Here is a 14,144-nt window from a genome sequence, read left to right on the forward strand (position 1 = left end):
ATTCTGTTTCCTTAAAATGACATTCTAAGCACTAAAACCACTGTACCTACAGAGATGGATTTCTCAACTTCAGGCACATGCTTGATAGGGACTCCACTGGTGCAGCTTCTGCCTTTTATAAACTGCCATCCTTTGTGCTTTGCTATTTTCCCTGGCTATAGGACTCTGGGATCATGGAGTTAAGCCTGAACTATGCATAGTCCCATTAGATGTAATCGAATGATATCAAGCAGAGGGGACAGGACTGAGAAAGCCAGACACACACATATACCTACATGCATACATACACACACTACTACACATGCTGCTACCAACAACCACTCCGTTACAAACACACACTATAAGCACACACACATATACATTCACACACAGATTTATGAACTCACACACACACTTCTACACACACAATCTGCATATACAAAGACATATCATATACTCAAAAAGACATACACACAACCTATATGTTTGTGTGTGTATACAACAGTTTAAAATCATATTTAAATCAGTTTTTTTTGTCAAAGTATATTTGCATTAGGAAGAGACATCAGATTTTGCAGTACGAATAGCCTCGTATGCAGCCGAATGTTTCAAGCCAATGCTGAAAACAAACTTCCCTACAGACCATACACCTGCAGGTAGTTCTCCTCCTGCACAGTTTCTTATTTTCAAGCTCTGAGAAAAATGAATCTCGGATCACTTCCTTCCAATTCACTGCAATGAGTGAATTAAGGATCACCCTACACGGCCCACTCCACTAAGGCACAAATACCAGGCCAGCTTAAGGGGAGAACTAATTTCTCCCCAACCTGCTTAGGTCTAGGTCAAAGGTTGCTTACCCCTGTCCTAACCCCAAATTAAGCCGTGGCTGCAATATTTTTAATGTTGACATTATTAATAATCCTCTAATGGCACTGTCCCCTTTTATTAATATTAAGAATGCAACATTTTACATGTATACTGCACTCATAAGCTCTAAAGCAAGAATTTCAGACTCTGGCCACCAGATGTTGATTTGAATGAACTAAATGGGAGTTGTAGTTCACCAACATTTGTCTTCTTTAAAGGATTGTACTACTTTACAGATCTAAAATGATTAATAAATGCATTTACATCTGTAAAAGCCACTGTCTCACCTTTCATAAAGTAGCAAAATGCAGATCTATCCATTAAAATGCATAAAATTAAACAATACTAAAACGCATGCAAATGTAGGTGCATTAAATAAAATATAGCTGAGAATACGTCATGGTACTGTGTATAATATATTGCTTAGCGGACCTAGATATTGTGCTTTGCATTTCCTTTTATTATTGTACTTTGACTAAAAATATAGGCATGATATAGCAGCCGGGTATTGTTTAGGACAAGTTTAGAAATGTTGGCTACAAATGTCAAAGAGTCACCCTAGGCATCTACACCTTAGCAGGTGTCATGTGTATGCTAAGTTACAGTTAGTTATACTGGATGTTTGTTTTTATTTATACTTTATGAAAAGAATAACTAATGCTTCATAAGACTAGCCAGTGGAAAGCTGATGCCATTGCTGTCACCAATAAAACAATACTTATAGCATAAGCTCAGCAGTCAGTGCTCATGGTGAAAATCACATATTGGTTAATTCAGTGGTTCCCAAACTTTTTAGGTTCAAGGTGCCCATAATATTTCTATATTTTTCCAAGGCACCCCAAGTCAAAAATGTTTCTAGTTTGTATATATGTACAGTGCTGCGGCATATACTGGGCGCCAAATCTTGGGAGTGGCACTGGTAGATTATTTAAAGAAACAATCCAGGCACAATAACCACTATATTACATTGTAGTGGCTATGGTGCCAGTAGTGCCATAGTGCCCTCCCAGGGTAAGTAGTCAAACTGTTTAAGAACAGTTTGACAACTTACCTGTGGTCTGTCGGGATAGGGGCTGTAATGTGTGTGTGTGAGAGAGATGCAGTGTGCGTGTGTGTACAGGGGTGCAGTGTGCGTGCATGTGTGAGGGATGCAGTGTGTTTGTGAAGGATGTAGTTTGTGTGTGTGTGAGTGGTGCGGTGTGTGTATGTGGGGCAGTTTGTGTGTATGAGGGGTGTGTGTATGGGGGTAATTGTGTGTGTGTGAGGGGTACAGTGTGTGTGGGGGGGTACAGAGTGTGAGAGGGGGGCAGGTTGTTAGAGGGGTACAGTGTGTATGGTGGGGGGTTCAGTGTGTGTGAGGGGTACAGTGTGTGTGTATGGGGGGCAGTGTGTATGGGGCAGTTTGTGTGTATGAGGGGTGTGTGTATGGGGGTAATTGTGTGTATGGGGGCAGTGTATGTGTGAGGGGTACAGTGTGTGTGTGTATGGGGGGCAGTGTGTATGGGGGTAATTGCGTGTATGGGGGTAGTGTGTATGGGGGTAATTGTATGTATGGGGGGCAGTGTGAGTATGGGGGTAATTGTGTGTATGGGGGTAATTGTGTGTATGGGGGCAGTGTGTGTGTGTATGGGGGCAGTGTGTGCATATGTGGGGCAGTATGTGTATGGGGGCAGTGTGTGTGTATGGGGGCAGTGTGTGTGAATGGGGGGAAGAGTGTGTGTATGTGGGGCAGTGTGTGTGTATGGGGGGAAGTGTGTGTATGGAGGTTAGTGTGTGTATGAAGGCTAATTGTGTTTTGGGGCAGTGTGTGTGTATGGGGGTAGTATGTGTATGGGGGGCAGTGTGTGTGTATGGGGGAAATGTGTGTGTATTGGGGGACAGTGTGTGTTTATGGGGGTAGTTTGTGTGTATTGGGGAGCTATTGTGTGGTGTGGGGTCTGTGGGGGTAGGAGAATAAATTAATAAATATATATATATATTATTTATTTTACCTGGGAGGGGGGGGGGCATTTCCTTCAATCCCTGGTGGTGAAAGTGAACTCTAGCAGAGTTCACTCTTGAGAGATTCGAAGCGTTGCTGTGGTAACCGCGGCAATGCTCTGAGCTCGTGAGAGGAGAACCTGGCGGAGCTGCAGGTTAGAGCTCCCCAGGTCCTCTCTCCCTTCCCTGCCGGCTATCAGCAAAGTGTTAGCGGGCCGGAGAGGGAGATCTCTGATCTCCCCTCTGGACCTGCAGATCCGGCAGGGGAGAGCACAGTTTCTGGTGCTATAATCATAGCTACGGGAAAATGACTTGCGACTTGCAAGTCATGTGTGCCCATTGCAAATGCTGGATCCTCAAATGTGAGTATCTATTCTTTCAATTTCTTATTATTTTTAGCTATTCTTTTTACACATTTTTAATGCATTGGCAGTATACTATTTAAAAAAAAAAAGTGTGTGCCAGCTCCAGGCCGATATGTCCATTTAAAACACAATAATGCTCTTTTTGCTTATTTTTATGTTTTGTTTTTTAAAATATGAATTACGTGAATGATGCGCACCAGGGTATCAGTAAATATAGAGATTTTAAAAATTATTTTGTATTGCAGCTTAATTACTGCTTAACTAAAAGCTGACGGAGTAATTAGAGATTAATGTGGAACCATTTTTGTTTATGCAAATCTCATACACACAAACTCAGTCCCCTCCCTCCTTTAACATGAGTTTGAATTGACATAACTTCCCAGGAGATTTACCTAAAAATAAATGGCTGATCTCCCGCTTGCCCTCTTGTTTCCTTCTCTGCTCTTTTTCTTTTCTGTATTTCACTCATTCTCCATTTGAAAAGTAGTTTTTTTTTCATTATTTTTTTATTATTCTTTATTTTATTTTACTTTTTTATGCAAAAAATAGACTTTTATTCAGTAGTTTATCTGTGCTATAACAATGTTACTGTATACATATCTGCTTAACTTTTTCATGTTAAACTCTTAAATTAAACAACTTTACAATGAAAAATCACACATGGCTGAAGAAAAAAAAACAGGGCATAGGCACCCAGGAGACCTAGGTACATTTCTAAATCTGTTGTGGTACTTTGTATGTCACTTTGAATTTAAAGGAGCACGTCCAATGAAGGAAAAATCCCAGTCAATCCCTTCTCTGTTTTACCCAAGTGGACATTCTTAGCTCTTTAATAATGACAACTGTTGTGGCTATTGGCCATATGAGTAAATAAGTGCCACCCCCAATTTTCTACCAAGCCCTTTTTGTGCAGTTTGATAACAAAATAGGGCGTGCAATGGTTTTCGGAATTCTCATGATGCTATTTAATTATTATATCACTTCTGCATTACCTTGGATAGCAATGGCAGGTTGATCTAATACTGGGCTAGCCACCCAAGTGCTTGCAGCCTTTCATCATCATTGTTACCCAAGGTTGGGCACTGGGCAGCTGTGGATGAATAATGTAAAAGTATAGTTTCCATTTTCTGCATCTGCAGAAGGGTACAACCCTGTTTGGGAGCAGAGGCGAACCCATTTATTTTTTGGTACACCACTTAAAATCACTACAGTTCATTATTATTATTATTTTATAATTTATATAGCGCCAGCCAATTCGGTAGCGCTGTACAATGGGTGGACTAACAGACACGTAATTGTAACCAGACAAATGAACGCAAAGGAACAGATGGGTTGAGGGCCCTGCTCAATGATCTTACATGCTAGAAGGAATGGGGTATAGTGACACAAAAGGTATAAGTAGGGGTAATGAAATAGGTTGCTAGAAAAGTATACACTGAGAACTTTGGTTATTTTTGACAGTTGCAGGAGAGGATTCATGGGGGGGAATGAAAACTTGCTAGCAGTTTAAATGATATGCTTTCCTGAAGAAGTGTGTATTCAAAGATTTTTTGAAGGAGTGGAGACTGGGTGAAAGTCTAATGAAGAAGTGTAGAAAGTTCCACAGAAGAGGTGCAGCCCTGGAGAAGTCTTGGAGGCAGGCATCAGATGTGGGAGTACAGAAAGAGGATAGACATTGGTCTTCGGCAGAGCGCAGGGGCCTCAACGGGACATTGTATAGAGCTCATTGTAGAGAGCTTCCCTTTAACAAAAACACATAATGCAGTGAATTAACATGTCTTGATTATTGCAGTTTTTTTTAAGCAACATTCATTATTTTTTTTTTAACATCATGGTTACAAGAACCAGAGCTCTTACACGTGCCCTCTCTGGGCTAACCTGCCACTAGCTTCCTTCACCATTTGTCGCCATCCATCCAGGATGGCAATAAGATTGCTAATCGGAAGTGTAAATCAATGCAGTCATGAATGTGATCTGTAAAGCATGGAAAGTTGAATTTTCAGCATATTTTGGTACTGCGGAGCTAGCAACTTCACCTTCAAAATACCAAATAAACCCAATGAAACTAAGATGGCTTATCTGAGTTTTGTACTAGACAAACTACAACACAGGTCTAAGAAGTGGAGGACAGTGAAAAGAAAAGAGTTTGAGTTAAAGAAAAAGTAAAATAAAATACAGAAGGAAAAGAGGAGATGTATTTACTTGTGTCAACTATCACATTTTTGAATATATTGTATACTCTGTTTAGGCACTGAAACACAAATTTGGGTGATGGGAATAGAGAGACTTGAGAGGGAGAGAGGCACAAGTGAGGAGTAGGGAGTGCAAACTACAAATTGAAATTGAGGCACAGAACACAATATAGAACCCCTATTGATGGAATCCGTTTTAAAAATTTTTTTTTTTCATTCTTGAATTCTTTATTTCTGCTTTTAAAATACATACATATAATAAGAAAAATAAGAAAAAAAACACAGAGGAAGAAAAAAAACAAAAACTCATGACATGGTTTCATTATTACACATAAAACTTTAATTCACCCAAGCCATTTATTCATGGTGGAAAATGGAAGTATAAGAAAAAATGGTAAAAAAAAAAAATAGAAAGAAAGAAAGAAAAAAGGGAAAGGTGCAGGAAGAGACGAAAAACGAAAAACAGTAATAACTCCTTGTTTATCTCAAAAAATAGTTTTTTGATCTCTCCTATCTCTTCTGTCCCTCCTCCCCACCAGCCCCTCACCCCATCCTTCAAATAGTCAGGCTAGCTACTATTGACAGGATTTGATCCTTGTTTCTAAACCATGGAGACCATATATTTAGATTAATGTCATTATTTAAAATATAGCTTTTTTTCTCCATAGGGGCCTGATACTCTATCTGAACAATTCATTTTTTTAGGTAAACATTTCATAATTTTTCAGTTTTTTCACTATTTGCAACCTAAAAACTAATAACATATGAATAACGATGTATCTAAAGCTTGCAGGAATTTACATTATGCCTAGATGAGGAGAGCGAGGGGTGGATTTGGTTGAATTGTTTTGCCCATGAAAATAATTTAGGGAAAATATCGCTTTCCATATCTATGTTATCTTCTTGCAATCCTGCCATATGTGGATATATGCTCCCCGTTCTTCAAGTATCCTTCAGTATTTATCATTATCTCCATGATATATTTTATAAAATGTTTATGGTTTCAATTACCATCTAAAGAAAAAATCATTATGTACTTCCAATAGGTTTATATTATGGATTGCTGTTTTTGTAAAATTAATATAATAATCATTTGTTATTCTCAAAATTAGATTACAATCTTCTTCCCTTTTTTTGTGGGCAGATGAGAATTAAATAGTTTTGTTCTCTTAATAATGTTAAATACCTTGTTCCCAATTTGTTCTTCCATTTCTCTGTAAGGAGTTAAGCCTACGGTAATTATAGCTCATTCCATGGAAGATCAAAAGGGGAACTTAAATTAGCAAATGGAATCACTTCCAGTGTATACCTCTATCTAACCATACTTTCAATTCAATATTCCTTATTAATATTTCTAAAACGTCAATAGGAGTAAAAACATCCACATTATAAAATGTCATGTACTTGGACTTCATTTTCTTCAATATGAACATTACGTCTTTGACAATAGTTTACTATCTTACTTCTTGATTCATAAATCTGTAGAGAAGCTTTCACATTTTTAAAGTTATACTGTCATTTTCAATAGACCGTCTTTGAAACGTAGTCATCAATTGAGAAACATTTGGCTAAATGTGCAAGCTTTACTGAGTCGTGTATTCTGAATATATCAGGGATGCCTCCTTGCTTTCCTCCTCTAGTGTTACTTGTGGTCTCTAAGAAATAGCTTTGGAAATCTACTAGAGTACTATATTCTACTTAATAGATATAACTCTAAAAAGAAAAGTAAGCTTTGGAAATTTGTTAAGTGTTTATAAATATTTTTTTTGCCATTATTGTTTTTACATGGAATGATATTTTAATGCCCAGACAGTCCAATGTGTTATTTGTCCACTGAGGTTTAAAAAATTCATGTAGATTTTTAATGTCTGTATTTTTTACATTTAATGTCTAATATTTCCCAATATGGGTTTGTAATAAGACACTGAGGAAAAATCTCCGATCCTAATTTCCTTTATGTTCCCTGGTTCTAGTGATAAGATGTACAACAGGGGGCCAGAGGACATCCCTGCCTTCTACCGTTATAAATTCAAAACCATGGAGATTTAAGTCCAGAGCCCATATCCAAGCACAAGGGTTCTTGTATAATACCCATATGGCTTCCAAACACAGGCCCTCCATACCAAATTGTTAAAAAATTTATTTAAGATAAGTCCAGCTTACATTGTCAAAGGACTTCTTTGCATCCACCATAGATGCATAGGGCACCATAGACTCACCTCTATTTTTTGGTGAGAACATTATATTTAGATTTTTCCTAATTTTCCAATATCTTCTGCTGATCTTCCTAGGATAAATCCCAACTGATCCTCATGAACTAATCTTTCAAGCACTTAAATTGCTTTAATCTGTCAGACAGCACTGTTGACTAGATCTTTGTATCCACGTTAATTAAGGATGTTAGTCTGTTGTTTTTTATTGGTGTCTTATCTTTTCCAGGCTTCAGTATTGGGAAAATATTTGCCTTTAACATTTTACTCGCAATTTTTTGCAACATCATTAAATAATTCTAAGATAATTCCTAATTTTTGTATTACTTATTTAACGTCCTGCAAAGTGATAGGTGTATTAAGAATAGACAAATCTCTTTCACTTAATTTTGGTAAAGTAATACTTTTTCAATACTCATTAGCTTTATTTTTTTTTGTTTTGGACTGATCAAGTTGTGTTCCTTATTTAGTTTTTAGAGTTGTTTATAAGAAATTGCAAAAGCTTCTCCTATTTCATTTGGTTCTAATAGTGTTTCTCCTTTATCTAGAATTTGAATGATCATATTTTGTTTTGAGATTTGAGCATGTTTAAACAATATTCTGTTTGCTTTATTTCCTTGGATATATCAAGTTTGTTTTAGTCGAAGTAGATTTAGATTTATCCTATGTCTTTATTCTTTATCAGATCTTTTATTTCAGCTATTTCTTGATACATAACATTTGAGGGGATATCTTCATTCTTACTCTCTAACGGAGTCAATCTCACATGTAGTTATTAATAAGATAGACCATTTTTTTTTTCTCTTAAGCTCCTATATTTGTACGATATTCTTGGATTGCTTTCACACATACTACACCATTTGAAATATTATCTGTAAAAAAATTTTTTTATATCAATTGAGATTAGGTCTTTAATATTACATTGTTTTATTAACGATCCATTAAGTCTCCACTTTTGATGACTTTTTTTTCCATTTGTTTTTATTTTTAAATATACAGGAGCAAAATCTGACCAAGTGGCAGAAGATATCTTTCAATTTATATCTTCAACAAACAGGAGACTTTAAATTATTAATGAGTGTGTAAAAGGAAAAAAGGAATAGAATAATGAGTTTAATCTTAGGTGGTGGGAGTTAATTTTCTATTAGCTTTTAGGCTATACTTTAAAAAAAAAAATCATTGTATAGTTTTGTTGTTGTGCTTACCATGTTATTTTTTTAAAAATTTAACTTCATGTCACTAACTGAGTTAAAATCTCCACCCAAAATAAGGTGACCATGTGCAAGTGGGTTTATTCATAAGTGATTCAAAAAAGAAGATATAATTTTTATTAGGTGTATACACATTCACAATTGTATATAGTGAGTTATGAACACTAAAAACTAGTCTTAAATGCTACCTTCTTTATCTATGTTCATGTGCAAAATTATTAGTGAAACTGAATTTCTAATCAAAATCAAGGCGCCTCCTTTTTAAAAAAAAAAAATCACTAATCAAAATCAAAGTGCCTCCTTTTTTTTCTTTAATAACACGATTTAAGTTGATACAGATACCTTTTGTCATGTAGTAATCTTTTCTGTGAAGTGACTCAGTGTGTTTCCTGTATTACTGCTATATCTATTTTTTCTTGGTTTAGAGTGTTCAATAACTTCTTTCTTTTATATATATAGTGTTCAAACTTTGTGCATTAATTGAACAAAAATGTATCATTAAAATATGAGTCTTGTAAAAAGCAAGTTCCACGCTAAACCATTCACATCTCACCTTCATACCACAGTTTATGGACCACAAAGATTCTGTAAAAAAACACAGAACATAAAAAGCTCTATCTTAAAGCTAGCAAATTTTGATCTTGACAGTAGGGCGCTGGAAAAAAGAAAGAAAACATGTCCATGACAGGTAGGGTAAGAAATAAAAATTTCTTGGAAATATTTTTCTTTTCCATTGATTTCTTTCAGAGAGTTTCTGAATGACTCGATTCCTAAAGATCATGCTGTAATCTTCCTTTGTTTTAACAGCTGCATTCCTTGTTCTTTAGAAGTTATTCCATATTTAACTTCTTTAAACATCCGTAGGATTTTTGCAGGGTGAACCCGAGTAAAGCATATCTTTTCTTTTATTCGTTTTTCTGTGATTGGTCTTAATTTTGTTCGTTGCTGCTGTGTGTGGTTAGATAAATCGTTCAGAATTCTTAGATTTTTGAATTTTTCATTGATTTGTTCTCTATTTTACATTTGTTTCCAAATTCTTTCTTTGATAATGAAATTATAAAAGCAAACAATATTATCTCACGGGATTTAACTGGTATTGCTGGCGGTTTAAATATGAATGAGCCCTCTCTAGTATAATTTATTTTTCCCTAAGTCACCAGCTATTTCCGGAACAAAATCATATTAATAATCTTTCATTTTGTAGTTTTTCATCTCTTCTGCAATCCCTCTGATTCTCAAGTTATTTTTTATTGAACAATCCTCTATATCCACCATAATTTTTTGAAGATCTATGTATTTTTAATTTAAGGCCTTGTAAGATTCTTGTTGTTTAGTAATTTTGCATTTAATGGTTTCAACCTTGCCGGAATTGTCTTTAATTTTCTGATTAAGAGTATTTATCACTTCTTTTAATTCTTTTGTGATAACCAGACATTTTTTCTTAATAACATCTGTGTTATTCTAGAGTCTTTGTTAAAAAAAATCTTTAGTTATTATCTCATGATTAATTTGTGACATCGGTGAGGGTTACAGACACTTCATTTGATTGTGGAAGTATTTCTTTATCATCGTTGAATTTTTTCTTTGTTTGCTTAGTCAGGGAGAGAGATCCTCTTTTTAATTAATTGTTGTATCCATGTGAGGTGTTACAAAGTAGAATAAAAGGGATTTGTTCTGCTTCTTTATCTTCTTTATTACTCTTGGAATTTTTAGGATCATTTCCTAAAAATGAGGCCATATTGCTATCTCTTCCTTACTTTTCTCTATTTCTTTCCTCTTTTCCCCTTCCATTTCTTTTCCTTCTCTTCTTAGCTTTTAATAGTGTTTAATATTAGTAGGTTTAATAGTGAGCCGTTTTGGCTTTCTCACACATTTATGTGACAATTAACTGAAGGAATTGCATGCCACCTTTTCGTAATTGGTTTATTCAATTTGGATAAATTGATTGGACAAATTGAATTTTCCATCTATGTACAAGTTTACTTTTCCTTGCACCTGTATTAGATAACTTGATAACTACTAATATTAAACACTATTAAAAGCTAAGAAGAGAAGGAAAATAAATGGGAGGGGAGGGGAAAAGAGGAAAGAAATAGAGAAAAGTAAGGAAGAGATAGCAATATGGCCTCATTTTTAGGAAATTATCCTAAAAATTCCAAGAGTAATAAAGAAGATAAAGAAGCAGAACAAATCCCTTTTATTCTACTTTGCAACACCTCACATGGATACAACAATTAATTAAAAAAAGGATCTCTCTCCCTGACTAAGCAAACAAAGAAAAAAAATCCAACTATGATAAAGAAATACTTCCACAATCAAATGAAGTGTCTGTAACTCTCACCGATGTCACAAAGTAATCATGAGATAATAACTAAAGATTTTTACTAGTTGCTTAATGTTTTTTTGTTTTACAGGTTATGGATTTAAGAATTTATACAAGAGTCCGTAAAAATTATTTTAAGTTGGCAAACATGGAATATAGATTTTAAAGGTAGGTAATAATTAATAGATTTATGAAACCTGCCCCTTAACTGCATTAGCACATCCCTCATTCTTGAGTTTATAATTTCCTAGTCTAACTCACAGATACAGAGAGATGAATACTGTATTCCTAGACATCAGAAAACACAGACTGGTTATTGCTGGACTTGCATCCTTTGATCTGTGGAAAAAAACTGAAGTGGACAGATGACATGTTCTTGGATTTAGTGAATATAGAAACTACAAGTTTTAATCTACCACATGGTGTTATGTAACCCATATGTCCTATCAGAGGGATCCAGAGATGAGATGATTCTCTGACTTCTGCTGTCTAGATTGGATGGAATATTTCTGAAATATTGTCTAAGAGCATGCTAAACTGAATATCATTAAGCATTTTCTGAGGGATACAGCCAAGCCAGCGTTGGGACTGAACACTATAGTAATATCCCAGTTTATATAGTGCTTTCTACCATTACAAAGAGTACCAATGTAAATAAGTACTGCTGTACACATTTTAAATGCACATACCACGTTGGAGTTGATCTTCATCTCGATTTCACTAGCAAAAGATAGAATACCATAGACACTCAGTCATAATACACAAAGGCTTACAGATCTTACATAATACACAGTGATCTCTGTTTGCAGGTAAAGCATAACTCTGAATGGGGTCATCATCATAGATACATGCAAGTATATGTATTAATTTTTTTTTTATTTCTGGCACTATAGTGCGGGTTTGGCTGTTTTGGTCCCCGGCTCCCTTTAGATTAAGATTAAACTCACCTTTTTTCCTTTGCCGTGCAAGTTCTCGCTGAGGCTGCCTCCATGGCTAAGATTATCAATTTTGATCTTCTCAGACAATCTAATGCTATCCCATAGGAAAGCCCTCTGAGGCTATTGTGCATTCGTTGCAAAACGCAGCACAGAGCCAATCAGTATCTCCTCTCTTAGAGATGCATTGAATCAATGCATTCCTATGGGGAATGTTCAACTTTCTCTGAAAAGGCAAAATTTACTTTGAAAAGCCTGCAGGGACAGCCTATAGACACCAGGAACAATAAATTAAGCTGTAGTTATTTTGGTAATTATAGTGTACCTTTAATATAGTTACATAGGCTAAAAAGAGACATGGTTCTATGAAGCTCAGCCTTTCTAAATATGACAGGAGATGATAACACAAAAGAGAACCTAAAGGGTACCTCTTTACAGCTTTCATATTTATAGTTTCATATTTATTGTCTGTTGGTTGCTGAGAGCCCCCGTACAACATATTAACAGACATGTTTCCAAAACAGAAAAACACATAAATCCTGGACTGTTGGTGGTCCATGAGGACTGGGTTGGGGACCACTGGTCTTTTATGGGTTCTTTTGCTAGTAAAAAAGACATACAATGCATTTTTTTTCAAAGATAAAGAACAACATAAATTAATTTAGCATTCATTTACATATATGATCTGTACTTTTTATAAAATATATTTTTATATATTGAACAACCTTAATGTAGTTTGTTGGGACCGACTGAGCTTTTAGTATAACGCCATTTCTGAAGGGATGCAGTGAGGGGAATTGTGAATATAATGCTTTATATATGCAAGTTTGAGTTAGAGATATAAGAAAAAAATAGAGGGACAGAGAATAGGACTGTGCTGTGGGAATAAAGAAGAGACATTTGCTTTGAAGGGAAAGCAAGATAAAATGAATAGAATTTTATGAGTTACAGAAGAAAGTAGAAAGAACACTGTTATAGAAACAGTTTCACATTGGAGTGCAGTTGCAAGTGAAATTATAAAATAACAATGCAGAAGGTTGCAATTGTTGATTAAAAATATAATTAAAAATGTATGTAGCCATCTGGACAGATTCAGTGAGGCCTGGCAGATGGATATGGGGAGACAATTTGATGAAACCCAATGGACAAAAGCAATAACGGCACACAAGGGGAAGACAACGTGTACAACACACTTAGAGTTAATGAGGAAAGTGATTGTACATGGTGCCGGCCAGACTAGCAAACATATACCCGGGAACATCCACACAGTGCTGGAGATGTGGGGTGACGGAAGGCACGATGTACCACATATGGTGGACGCGCGGGGTGATCCGTCCCTACTGGGAGATGGTAGAGAGCATTATTAAAGAGGTTGTAGACACCAACATCACACTTACCCCAGAAATGAGCCTCCTATTTATGGACTTTGGCCAGTTCAAGGGAAGTGGGGCAATACTGATTTTCCACATACTAATAGCAGCCCTAACGCTCATAGCTAGAGAATGGAAAACCATAACAGCACCGACAAAACTAGCCCAAACAAAGCCAATCTCTACTAACTTACAATACGAAAAGGTAGCGAAGAAAACCCACGGCAACAGCCAAAGATTTGAGGAAGCACAACTTAGCTGGGAAGCCATAAATGCCCCCACAGAAAAGGAGGACAGTGAATAGTCCACAAACCACTGTTCGACCCCCCAAGGAGACTTTGTAATACAACAGGTACATGCCCCCATGAGTAGAAGGTGGAGCCCAAGGGACATAGACCAGAGGGGAACGAGAGGATAGATAGGCGGTAGATAGTAGGACAAGGGTACAGAGAGGAATACCACAAAAACAACAGGAGGACAGAACCGGTAGGAGAGCAGGCACGCTGATCTCACGTTGATTTGTAAAGCAACGTATGATGGGGAGATAATCCCAATTTAATAAGTCTTATAGCTTTACTGAGTTAGTACAAAAACAGTTGTGGCAAATTTTCTGTTTTCTACTTTTATGGTCCTGTTCAGTTTTTGCTTATTTACCTTTTTCTTGTTATTCTTCCACACTGTTTTACTTACATTTTACTTTGTACTTCCATTT

At 36.1% G+C, this 14,144-nt stretch overlaps 1 protein-coding gene across 1 annotated transcript in view; it reads left to right on the forward strand.

The window, feature by feature from the left end:
* The window catches only part of LHX6 (LIM homeobox 6), a 243,250-nt gene that overhangs the window by 53,512 nt on the left and 175,594 nt on the right, over positions 1 to 14,144 (forward strand). The gene's annotated exons all lie outside the window — the stretch shown is intronic.

Source organism: Pelobates fuscus, chromosome 9, assembly GCF_036172605.1.
Source record: "Pelobates fuscus isolate aPelFus1 chromosome 9, aPelFus1.pri, whole genome shotgun sequence".
Lineage (NCBI taxonomy): Eukaryota > Metazoa > Chordata > Amphibia > Anura > Pelobatidae > Pelobates > Pelobates fuscus.